General features: G+C 38.8%; 1 long non-coding RNA gene and 2 pseudogenes across 2 annotated transcripts; all 3 read right to left on the reverse strand.

Annotated features, from left to right (window-relative positions):
• Positions 1-4528: 4528 nt before the first annotated feature.
• LOC149876549 (U2 spliceosomal RNA) lies at positions 4529-4704 on the reverse strand (annotated as a pseudogene).
• Positions 4705-10072: 5368 nt separating this feature from the next.
• On the reverse strand, positions 10073-10235 carry LOC149876550 (U2 spliceosomal RNA; annotated as a pseudogene).
• A 100-nt stretch (positions 10236-10335) lies between these two features.
• LOC149876551 (uncharacterized) lies at positions 10336-12344 on the reverse strand. 2 transcript variants are annotated; one of them, XR_016448658.1, is made up of 5 exons: positions 12227-12344; positions 12055-12137; positions 11715-11873; positions 10982-11046; positions 10336-10714 (listed from the first exon to the last, which is right to left on the reverse strand). It is a non-coding gene; the product is annotated as an uncharacterized LOC149876551 (long non-coding RNA). The 2 variants fall into 2 exon arrangements; XR_016448657.1 differs by having other exon boundaries at positions 10337-10714; positions 12055-12284.
• Positions 12345-12484: the final 140 nt, after the last annotated feature.

A 12484-nucleotide genomic window follows, 5' to 3' on the forward strand; every position in this document is an offset into this window, starting at 1 on the left:
GAGGAAGCCCGGTCTGAATACGTTGGAAATGTCTGCCAGTTTTATCAGTTCGTTTCGTTTTGCGTTGTTTGTCGGTGTTAGAGTTTTGTTTTGTTTGCGTATATGTGGGTTGTAGAAGATGGGTTGTCTCAGTATTTGTTCTATGGTGAGGTGTTTGTGCGTTTGGTATTTTGTCAGTTCAGTCCAGTCATTGATCATTTGTCTGTAGTATAGAGGTAAGGTCTTGAGGGTCGCGTCTGAGTGTGCGGTCAGGAAAACTAAGTTTCCCTGACCGGCGTTTCTGTAATTGTTTAGTATGTGTTCGGCTGTGTCGCGCCAAGGTCCTGTGTTTTTGCCGTTGAAAAGTTTGGACACCCAGCTCGCTTGGATGGATTTAAGCTTTTCGCTGATGTTTATTATTTTGAGTCCACCCTTTTCAATCGGCAGTTTTGAGATGTTTTTGTTTGTTTTGATATTTTTGTTGTCCCACAAATAGTTCTGAATGGTGTTTTCGAGGTTGGTAATAAGTTTTTGGCAGGGTAGAGGTAGGGTAAAGGCAAGGTGCCATATGCCGCTGAGTAGCGACTGGTTTATAATTAGCGCCTTGCCCTTAAAGGAGAGTTTAACCCTCGACCATTTGAGGATTTTCTCTCGGACTTTGCCTACCTCTTCCCTCCACTGTTTGTGGGCACTGTACTCATTGTTGTTAGAAAAGAGAACTCCTAAGCTCTTGAAGCAGGGATCTCCCCACTCGAAGCCTAGGTAGTCCTCCTTGTTTTGAGTGATGTTGGTACCTAGCCACAGTCCTTGGCATTTGTCGCGGTTCAGTTTTGTTCCGGTAGCTCTGTAATGAATGTCTAGTGCGTGTCCAAGTTCGGTAATTGATTCGTCTCCTGTCAAGTAGAAGTTGGTGTCGTCGGCATATTGGAGTATTTTTGTTTCATTTTTGTTAATTATAATGCCTTTAATTTTTGGGTTTTTCCTTATATACCCCGCAAAAATTTCAGCTTGGATGTTGTAAAGCATCATTGAAAGGGGACAACCTTGTCTTACTCCTCTGATTATTTTAATGTTATTAGAAAGAAAACCGTTTATTTTAACGCGCGCGGATATGTCGTAATAAAGCGTTTTAATAAAATTTGTAAATAAAACACCAAAGCCGAAAAAACGTAGGCTATCAAATAAAAAAATACGATCCACCCTGTCGAAGGCCTTCACCTGGTCTATGGAGATTATCGAGGCGTTTATTTTGTTTTCATGGGCTATTTTAATGATATCTCTCGTGTAACTGAGGTTGTCGTAGATGGTCCTGTCCGGGATACATGCCGTCTGGCATTCGCTAATTACTTGCGGGAGGACATGTTTCAACCTGTTGGCCAGGACCTTCGACAGTATTTTGTAATCAGTGTTCAGGAGAGATATCGGTCTCCAGTTATTAATATCTTTTTTTTCTCCTTTTTTGTAGAGGCATATAATTATGGCTTGTTTTTGAGAACCCGTCATTTCGCCGTGTCTCAGCACGAAGTTGTACAAAGCAAGCATAGATTCCCCCAAAAGGGGAAAACTGGCTTTGTAAAACTCCGCGGTAAGTCCGTCGGATCCCGGAGATTTATTGTTCTCCAGTTCCATTATCGCTTTTTTTATTTCAAAAAGTTCTATCGGTTTTTGGAGGACTTTTTTGTTGTTTTTTGAAATTTTTTTGGGTTCTGTGTTTTGGAAGAGATACTTTTGGCTTGAGAGGTCTCTCTCTTCGGTATTATAAAGTTTTTTATAGAAATTCTCAAATTCAGCGATAATGTCGCCGGAGTGTGTTTTTGTTTCTCCGGTTTCCGAATTTATTTCGGCAACGACGGATTTTGCCAGTTTGTTCTTTTCAAGGTTTAAGAAAAATTTGTTGCATTTTTCGCCTTGATATCTCCATTTAATTCTTGCGCGTATCGCCGCTCCTATCGCTCTATTTTTTTCAAAATACTCTAGTTTGTTTTTTAGTTCTCTACAAAGAATCACCATGTTGGAGTTTTTGTGTATCTTTTTTTGTGCGTTTTTTAATTTTTTTCTTAGTTTGTATTCCTCTTTTCTTTTTGTTTTTGCTTCTATTTTACTGTACGTTTTAGCGTGGTTTTTAATTGCATTTTTAAGCGCTTCCCACCAGTCGGTGATTTTTTCAAAGTTGTTTATTTGTTCGATTTCTTTTGAGAGAAAGTTTTTAAGTTGTGACTGGTAGTTTTCATTTTTTAAATGCTTGTTATTTAAAATCCAAATATCTTTACCGAAGTCAATTTTTTGAAGTTTTATTTTCGCAGTTATGGCATTGTAGTGATCAGAGAACGTCGCTGGCACGTGGCTTGTTGTTACATATTGCCTAGCGCTTTTGCTGATGTAAATTCTGTCTAGCCTAGAATGCGTCACGTTGTTAGTAGATCTGTAAGTAAATTCCTCTTTGGTGATGTTAAAGGTACGCCACATATCTTCGAGGTCGAATCTGTTTAGGAGATTTTTAAGGCTCAGTGACGAGCCGCACGTTTTTCTATAGAGTTTGGGATATCTATCGGCCTCGTCAAGAACCATGTTAAAATCTCCTCCACAGACGACTAAATACTCGCTCAGATCAAAACTTTGTAATAGTTTTATTATTTTTTGAAAAATATTTTTTCTTTCGTTTTGTTGCAGTTTCGTATGACCAGATGTGGCGTAGATATTTATTAAGAGGAATTTTTGTTCCTTTGTTCTAGTAGCCAGAATGTTGAAATTGCCATTTACATCAGCATGCTCAAAGAAAATTTCATTGAGGTAATTAGCGCATAGAATTGCGGTGCCGCGTGTTCTCTCGCCACCAGCAGAAAAGAACGCAGATGCGTTCCATTCTTTTGCCATATGTAAATTTTCTTTTTGATTAAGGTGAGTTTCTTGGATGAAAATAAAATCGCTTTTAAGTTTTTTAAGGTTTTTCAGTACAGTTTTTCTTTTAATTTCGTTTTTTAGACCAGAAACGTTTGCTGAATAAATTTTTACGCTGCTCATTTTTAACAGGTGAGGACCGTCGACCTGATGGGTCGCCCATCTCTATTACTTGATTTGTATATATAAATATATATATATAAAAAAAAAAAAAAAAAAAAAAAAAAAAAAAAAAAATTTTTTTTAAAGGAAAGAATAAAAGAAAAAGCGCGCAAAATATAAAGCGCAGATATGTAATATATAACTTTTCTCACCCGATCGACTGGTTGAGTGTTTTTGGAACATTTTGTTTCTTTTTTAGGTCAGTTTTTTGCGGTGTTTGCGGTGGGGCGCTTCTTTTCGTTGATTTTTCGACTTTCTTCCAACTGTTGGTATTTTCATTTTCCATCGCCTCTTCTCGCTTTTTGTTTTCATCAACTCGTTTGCCGCTTACTTCGGCTTCTTTGTCTCTCCCCTTTTCTTTTATGCTTTCGCTTATCACTTTGGAAAGATCTACAAGTTCCTCTATGGATTGTGTTTGAAGGTTCACGTATATTTCTTTTTGTTCATATTTCTTTTTTTCTATCTCGATTCCTTCTCTTACGTGCTGTATATAGTTTTCGTGAGCCTTTTGGATATCATCTAGGTTTTCTGGTATTTTCTTGTTTGAGTTTTGTGCTGGTTGACCAGTGGGATCTGCAGCTTGTGAGGCTGCAATGCTGATATCAGTAGTTTGCTGTTTCTTTTGTGTTTCAATGTGTTGGGGAGGGCTCGGGCATCTAAGTTGAGGTTGATGTGTGTTGCCGCATGTTTTGCAGAAGAACGATTTACCAGCAAAGTGTAATGCTATTCGAACTCCCTCTATCTCAATGTGATGAGGAACTTGTTCTAGTTTGACGCCAAGTTTAACGCGAAAGAGCCTTCTTCCGTCTCTGAGATTGGGGTCAAAAGAGTATGTAGTGTGTTTCTTGGAAAATATTTCGCTTACAAAGGGTTTGAACTGCTCTTCTATTTGGTCATCTTCGATCAGCGGATCGCATCTGATGGTAATGAGGAAACCATAGTCTGTCCTCTTTTTTGTAATAATGTTTCTATCACTTCCGCTAATCGAGATGGCCGTGTTGTTTACTTTTTCAGCATCTTCTGCTTTATAAAATTCAGCAACCCAGTTCCCTCTGTTTGCATAAGTGAGGGAAGCTAGTTTGCCTTTACCAACAATGGACACAATTTTTGAAGAAATTTCTTTTGCTCTCTCTTCATGGTACGAGCGGTTGAATGTTTCCCTCGGGTCCATATACACATTTAGATCAACCACCAGTTCCAAGCGTTTGTTGTGGTCGGCCTTAGCGACAGATGCGTAGCTTGCCATGTCCGACGACAGTAGAAAAAAGAAGAGTTGAAACGTTCACTTTTCGCAATAAGTTGAAGCTCTTATCTTTTGCCTGAGGAGAAGAAAGACCAATGTTGATCAGGTTTACTTCCCCGTCAGGTAAGTATGCTTATCCCGTTGTGTGGGCAGCCTCGGACGTGCCCCAATCTTCTCAATTGTGGGTTTTCGATTGCACACCGCATCGTCCCGTTTGTTTGCTTTTTTTTTTTTTTTTCCTTCTCTATAGTATGGGCCGCGCTCAGCAGTAGTGCAACGCCGAGGCAACCCGCGGTCAGGGCGAGGTAAACCTACGATCCCTTGACCAAATGCCAAAAATCAGATTAATATATGAGCCGGACTATGCCGGCGTACCAGATATTAAACTGATAAGAACAGATACTTCTGTTGCATAAATATATTCGCCGTTCTTTATAATATATAATCGTGGTTATTACACCACGACCTTATAAAAAATTCATACATCCATCGAGCTTTTTAGACTCGCAGGACATATTCGTATGGTAAGATTTGTTGCTTTTTTTTTTTTTTTTTTCCTTTTGTGTATGATAAGTACGAGATTTGCGAGAAAAAAACGAAATTTAAGATTTTGGCTCTTGTTTCTTGGATAGAGGGGACTAATATGACTTTTGTTAAGTTTCTCTCAGAAAGGCATAAATTTTTCTATGTTGTGACTTGTGGTGTATGGGTTAATGCTCGTATTACATTCCCGTGCGTAAATATATATATAATTTTTTTTTTTTTTTTTTTTTTTTTTTCCGTGTTAAAAAATAAATGCACTCCCCTTGTCATCTCTGGACGACTCAGGTTATGCCACTAAGGGGAAGGTGGTGTTATGTTTTTAAAAGAAAACGTGGGTTATTTTTAGAGATTTTGTTACAGAGTAAAGACGAGTGTGTTTTCGCTTTCGCTGCTTATTGCGTTGTTAACGGAGAACAGTTTATGAAATTTTTTTATGTTGTTTTCTCTAGCTAGTTTATTGTATTTTATTTGCCAAATGTATTTTATTTCCCTCTTGACGTTTTCTATTATTTTGGTGGAGGTTATGTTTTTGTTTTCTATTGTTTTCAAGTTTCTCCCTCTCCAAAGTTCTGTTGTAATAATGTTTGTTATTGTTGTTATTAATTTTGCTTTAGTGTCCGTTTTCGGGAGATCGCTTGTGTCAATTAAAAAAATCGCATGGAGCGCGTTAAAAGTTTTAGGGGTAATTAGTTTTTCGTAGAGACCTTTAAAGTGTCTCCACACTGTTCTAGCCGTTTTACAGAAAAGTACGGGGTGTAATGTGTTTTCTGTTTGTCCGCAGAAGGCGCAACTGGGCGCTCCTCGTCCTCTGTTCTTTTTCCAATTGTGAATTTTTAATTTGGTTGGGAGGATTTCGTGAAGTATTTTCCACTGGGTGTTCTGGCTAGGACCTTGCGCGTAAGAGTTAAAGCTCCGTAGCCAGATCTTTTCCCACGGCAGCGTTTTTTGGAACTGACAGTCCCAGTTTCTTTGGCTTTTAATTATGTTTGAATTTTGTTTGATGCTCGCCAAATATAGGTAAATATTTTTTGAGGTTTTGTGTTGGATGTTGAAGATTTGCTGGTTTTGCCGAAGCAAATCGACAACATCCTTGTAATAAAAAGGCGGGTCGTTTAAGGATTTGGGATAATTGTTGTCGGTTAGGAAAATCCATTGGGGATATTTGAATTTTGCCAAATTGGTAAGGGAAAACGCTAGCGTGTATTTTTGTAGAAAATATTTCTCGTGAGGTTTTGGGTTTTCGCTTATTTGTAGCATGTGTTTTGTTCGCAATGCCAGACATTGATCATGCGCGTCTAGGATACCTAAGCCTCCTTTTTCTACTGGCAAGTTCAGAATGTCTCTCTTTATTGGTTCGGCAAAGTTATTTTGCCACAAGTAAATGGAGATTTCTTTTTTTATGAGTTTTTCTGTTTCTTTGCCAATTGGAAAAACATTTGCCACGAACCACACTTTGGATAGCGCAAGAGTGTTGACGTAAACGCTCTTGCACCTCAGGGAGACGTTTCTGTATTTAAAGTTTTTTACTTTGTTTTTAAAGTTTTCGTACGCCTTTTGCCAGTTTAAATCGGCCGTACGGCGGAGATTTGTAAAAAAGGTGATGCCAAGTATTTTGAGGCCGCTTTCGTTGACCCAGTCGACTACGACATCATTTTTCCTCCGCTGTTTTAGGAGTGAGTCGCATTCGACGTGATCAAAGTTCCCGAGGGCCAAACCTTTGGTTTTGTGTTTGTTTATGTTAGAGCCTGACGCTCTTTCAAACTTTTCTAGAGTGTTGAAAATTTCCTCTAGGGAGGTGATGTTGCGCGCCACCACTGTGGTGTCGTCAGCGTATTGCATCACCTTCAGGTTTGTTTTTGTCCCTGGCAACGGGATACCGTCGATTTTATTGTTGTTTTTAAAATCGAGCGCCAGGGCTTCGACCGCGACACAGTAAAGCATTAGAGATATCGGGTCCCCCTGTCTTACCCCTCTCTCAATTTTAAAGGGTGCGCTCAAGTATCCGTTGTTTATAATCAGAGACTGAGCGTTTTTCATAGTTTGTTTTATCGCTCTAACAAAGTTTTTTCCAAGGTTTAGTTTCTTCAGGATCTTGAAGAGAAAGCCTCTGTCGATTTTGTCAAAGGCTTTCTCTTGATCTATCGCGATTAGGTATCCTTCTATGTTTTTCTCGTTCGTATAATCAATTAAGTCTCTCGTTAAGAATAGATTCGAGTATATGTTTCTCTCCGGCACAGAGCATGTCTGCGACGGTTCGAGAAGTTTGTTTAAGACTTTCGCGAGTCGAAGGGCTAGCGCTTTTGTTATTATTTTGTAATCCGCGCACAACAGGGATATCGGGCGCCAGTTCTGCATGAGAGACAGGTCCCCAGATTTTGGTAGGAGACTGATCAATGCAGTCCTCTGCGACCAAGGGAGGTCGTTATTTTTGTCGAAGAGGTTTTCGTTGGCAAGCTTTGTGAAATCCTCTCCGACCAGGCCCCAGTATTGTTGATAGAACTCTACTGGGATGCCGTCGATTCCCGGCGATTTGCCCGTTGCGAGCGAATTTGCCGCTTTTAGCAGTTCCTCGTTGCTTAGTTCCACGTTTAAAAAGCCGTTTTCATCGTTGGTTAGCGATGTTGTTATGTTTTCTATAAAGTATTTCGCTTCGTCCGCATCTGTGTTTTGTTTTTTATAAAGGTCTTTATAGAACTTTCGAACAGATTTTTGTATATTTTTTGTGTCTTTGTAGAGACGTTCGCCGCTTCTTACTTCTTTTATGGTTTTCTTTTTTTGGTTGTTTTTTTCGAATTGAAAAAGCGCTTTCGAGGGATTTTCGCCCTCTTCCACTATAGTTTGTTTTGTTCTTACAAAGACTCCCGATCTGTTAGAAAGCTCTACAAGTTGCTTTTCTAGGCTTTTAATTTTTTCTTTGTTTTTGTTTTCGCTTGCGTTTTCGTTAGCAATTTGTTGTAAAATTTCTTCGCTTTTAGCTTTCCTTAACCTGCTTAGTTCTTTTGCGCGCTCTATCGCTGTCTCTTTAATTTGATATTTAAAAAGGTCCCACCATTGGTTGTTGTTTTGGTAGGAAGATTTGTTTTTTTTCAAACGCACAAAATCCGCTTCTATTGCGATTTTAAAAGTTTGGTCCGCTAGGATATCGGTGTTTAGATGCCAATATCCTGGGCCTCTCTTGTTCGCCTTTTCAAATCTAATTTGGCATATAACGGCTTTGTGGTCGCTTAGAGGCGTTTCATAAAAATCGCACGCGCTCTCCGCCTTTGCTGCTGCAGGAACGTATACTCTATCTATTCTGCTTCGAAAAGCTTTGTCTGGACTTTCGTACGTGAAATCCATCTTCAGGGGGTTTAGCTCCCTGTAGATATCGATGACATCGTACTTTTCCTTAAAATTTTTTAGGTTGTTTTGGCCTAGCGTGTTGTTTTTGTTAAACAGATCACCACCTTGGCGGTCGAGGGGGGGATTTTCTACTATGTTAAAATCTCCCGAAAGAACAAGCGAATCGCACACACGCGCATGATTTTCTAGAGATTTAAAAAAATTTTCTTTTTCTTGAGGAACGTTTGGACCGTATATATTGATTATTCTAATTATTGAGTTATTTAAACAAAAGTTGGCTGCAATAATTCTCCCGTTTTTGTCTTTTGTGATTTCGTTTATCTTTAGGTCTTTTTTTGTTAAAATCGCGACTCCGCGCTCCTTGTGATTTGAGTTGTTCCACAAGGAATTTCCTCGAGTTAAATTTTGCCATTCTTTTGCCCATTTATTTACGTTTTCTTCGCAATAATGCGTTTCTTGTAAAAGGTAAAAATCGCAATTTTTGCTTACACAGTAGTTCATTAGTTTGCGTCTTTTGGCCGCGTTATTTAGACCATTGACGTTCAGCGTGAGAATTTTTACATCCATTCAAACCGCAACAAATTAAAACTTTTCTTGTGGTTTTTTGATTTTGAGAACTTTTTAGCTTATGTTCAAAATTAAAAATACCGCATTACTTTATAAGAAGCTTAAAATGTGTTTAAGAACAAAAGTGTGAAAAAATTAAAAATGGCGCATGGTTTTTCTGGCATTTTTTAATGATTTCCTTCAAAGTTCGCTTATTCCGCAGGAGATTTTAATTTTTTTATAAAGATTATACTTAAAAAAAACCAAAATAAAAAAACAAACACAGAAAGTCTACTCACCCAGCCTTGTCAGCCGAGCCAGTGCTTTCGGTGATGAGCTTCTTTCGAAGTTCATCCCTGTCCCTTCTCATCTGCCTCCTTTTTTTTTTGTTCACAGTTTTAAAGAGGACTTTGCTCGTTTCGCTTTCCTCCGTCATTGTTTCGTCTGCAGTGCTTTCTTCTCTGCCTTCAGGTTCCATTTCCTCGACTTTCTCTTCAACCGGCTTCTTCTCCCTGACTTCTTTGATCGTTTCTGCAACGACTTCCTTCAGTTCTTCTTCAATGACCTTTTCAGCCAGTTCTTTCGCAGTCTCCTTGATTTCGTATACCTGAGTTTCCTCAGGGGTTTGGAGAGGAACCGTTGGTTCGGCGGTTCTCGCTACCTGCCTTGGTGCTCTAGCAGGTTGGCCGTTGTGGATCGCTCGCACACGGCAGCCACAGATCGTGACGAAGTGGGGTACGGGTGTTTTGATGTCCTCCATGATGGCCACCAAAATTCCGGAGTAGTACGGCGTTCCCTTCGTCGGAGTCTTCTTCATTACGGGTCTCGTGTAGAGGTGTTTTCCATACCCCATCTCTTCAAGGACCTTTCCAACAGCAAAGTTTTTCGCCTCCAAAGGAAGCCCAAGGATCGAGACCGTCGTTCTTCTGCTGGGAAGTCGCGACGGCGTGGAGTTGAAGAATCGGCAGTGCTGACCACCGATCGTGAGCCCCCTTTCGAGGATGCTGTTTTTCGCTCGTTCCGTCTTCATGACCAGTTCGAGCATGGAGTTTCCTCGGATGAGCTGGGCGCCTTCCAGTTCTTCATCGAGGTTCTGCTTTTCCAACGCGAGGAGTATGTCGATTATCGCGATTCGACTCTGCAGGTTGCACAGCAGCGTATTCTTGAGAAGAGGTCGAAATCCTCCCGTTGGTGCGTTGGCTGAGGTGGCTCTTGCGTAGCTCAGCGGAGTTGCGGTCTTCCCCGGATCACCTTGAAGTGTTTCCGTGGTCTTCGTCTTCGTCTTCTCCACTTCTTCTTCCGTCGTATCGTCGTCGCTGTACTCCATCGTAATCTCGTGTTCTTCTGTACCGTCTGCAACGTTCTTCATCTTCTGTAGAAGTGTAGCGGATATCCCATCCAAGGTGGCGCTCGACTCTTCGGTGTCGCTCATACGCTAAAAAAACAACAAAATCGCTGCCTCGGTGGCAAAAATCAAGAACAGATACTACACTTGATCTTAGCCATTAGGCCGAGAAGCGATACTTTTTGCAACGAGTTTGTCCCGGCTCCCTCCCTCTCAACGAAAAAACTTGTGGACATTTGAATGATCAAGTCGATGGGTAACTTTAAGTTTCAACGATGAAAACATGGCTTTCTCGTACTGCATCAATTTCACTCTAAAACATTTGGGCTTTTTTTCAAAAATAACCCAGCTTCTTTCAAAAATAACCCAATTAACCAAAACATAAAAAACGTTTAAAGGCTTTTAAATTTAACGCTGGGCAGCAGATGTGATCAAAGGCCAAGTTGAACAACTGAAAATCAACTCTGTATATGAGCGTCCGACAGATTTCTCTGTCAAAAAGCATTTTGAGAACCTCTGTATTTAAATGTTCTTTTCAACTGTTGTAATGACAGTACTTTAATTCATCACCAGGGTCGCCAAGAAACAGCAGAGTTTAGGAGGACTTGCTTGTCATTAGCCTCGACCCTTTCCCAAGTAGTAATTCCTCACAAAGTCTAAAAAAACAAGCTTGAAAGTTTAAAAATTGGGATGGTGCAAATTAAGTTAAGAATTTAAACTGAGTAGCAAGAAAATATTTTTCAGATACTTTAGTCATTGCAAGAAATGAACACTTTAAATGTTTACTGACAAAAAGGTAAAACAATTTTAAAAAGTGACCTAAAACATCCACTGACAAAATATCAAATGACAAATGGAAAATGAAAAAATTTATGACACTAAATCGACACAGCATTAGGTTAGCAAAAGTAAAGCATACATACCTTGCACACTGTATCTGCATTTTTCCAATCACAAACTCGCAGAGTGTGGTAAAAGTTAATGAGACCTGGAACAATAAGCAAAGTATTTTTTTTAAATATTACATTTTTTAACATATTACCTAACCTAAATTAAGCCTGCAAATGTATTTGCGTACAACTTAGAAGCTCAGGATTGATGGAGAATAAACTTAAAAATATAATTCCCAAGTCAGTTAAAAAAAATGTTTACTTGTTGGCTAAAGGTCGACTTTTTCAAACTACCACTTTTAAAAAATGGTTGTGGTAAACTATCGAAGAAACATGACTTACCTTTTTCTTGAAACTTTAACTGCTTCAATATTATATGCTCTGCTAACCTAACTTAACCCTTAACCTTGCCCCAGGACAACACTCAAAATTCTCTTTCAATAATTTATTTTCAATAATCAGACTTGCTACCTGAGGCTGAGTTAACTTTAGTAGTAACTCTATAAAATGTTATATGAGAAAGCCAAACAAAAGGTTCGCTTCAAAATGTAATGAGTATGTAATTTTTTAAAAATTTTATCGCATATCTTTAATCGAATTAAAGGGATCATTCCAAAGAAGCTATAGATTGTCCAGTGAAAAGCATACCTAATTAAGCATTACTTTATTGGGGTTGTGTCAGTATAACTGTAAATGAAACAAAGCTATGAACAAACTAAAGAAATAGGTAAAAGTCTTAGAAAGATGCTATTTCTGTTTCACTCACCAATAAAATCAAGAAGAATTTCCCACTTCTTATTCATTGAGTGTGATGCTCTAAAGAGTATTGCAACTTGCATTCTGGATAATCCAGGAACTCAGAACAAACTCTGTAACTGCACTCATGAAAGTCTTTTGTAACTACTCCTTCATAAAGTTGATGCTTCTAAAAATGGAAATTTATTTTTGAAAGGATTTTTTCATCAGAAACTATTCTTAAGTATTTGAAGACTTGAAAAAGTAAAGTGGGCACAACAATAGGGGTTAAACTGCTTCAAATTTTAAAACACAAACACCAAAATAAGGTGAAAAGATTGAAAATAAAATAGCACAGTACTTTCTGTTACCTTAAAGCATTCTTGATAAATCGTTAAAAAAACTGTGTGAACTCCTCTAAACTTGTCACTTGTCTTGGTTTTGGCATCAGCTACTGTATGAGAAGATAAAACAGGATTTAATTTGTTTAGTTTCCCTTTTTTTTTTTTCTTTTTTTTTTTTTTCGAAACAAGCTAAAAGCACCTTTTCTGCTCTTGACGCTACGCCAACACCAAAAATTTCAGTAGGACTGCGCGTAGCCACTGCACCGTTGTTAAACTCAATGATATGCACTTTACCGCAAAATTAACGCACCACTTATAAATTCCGACTTATTTTGAAAAATATTACGTATTTCCCGGATTTATCAAATACAAAGTCGATAATAATGTTTATTGTGACGTCATTTGTAGGCTTTATTCCGTTTTAGTTTCCAAATTGTAGCAGCTTTTCATAAGCAGC

The sequence above is a fragment of the Hydra viridissima genome, unplaced genomic scaffold, assembly GCF_058129835.1.
Source record: "Hydra viridissima isolate aposymbiotic clone 2 unplaced genomic scaffold, HvirCarnegie_v1 scaffold_19, whole genome shotgun sequence".
NCBI lineage: Eukaryota > Metazoa > Cnidaria > Hydrozoa > Anthoathecata > Hydridae > Hydra > Hydra viridissima.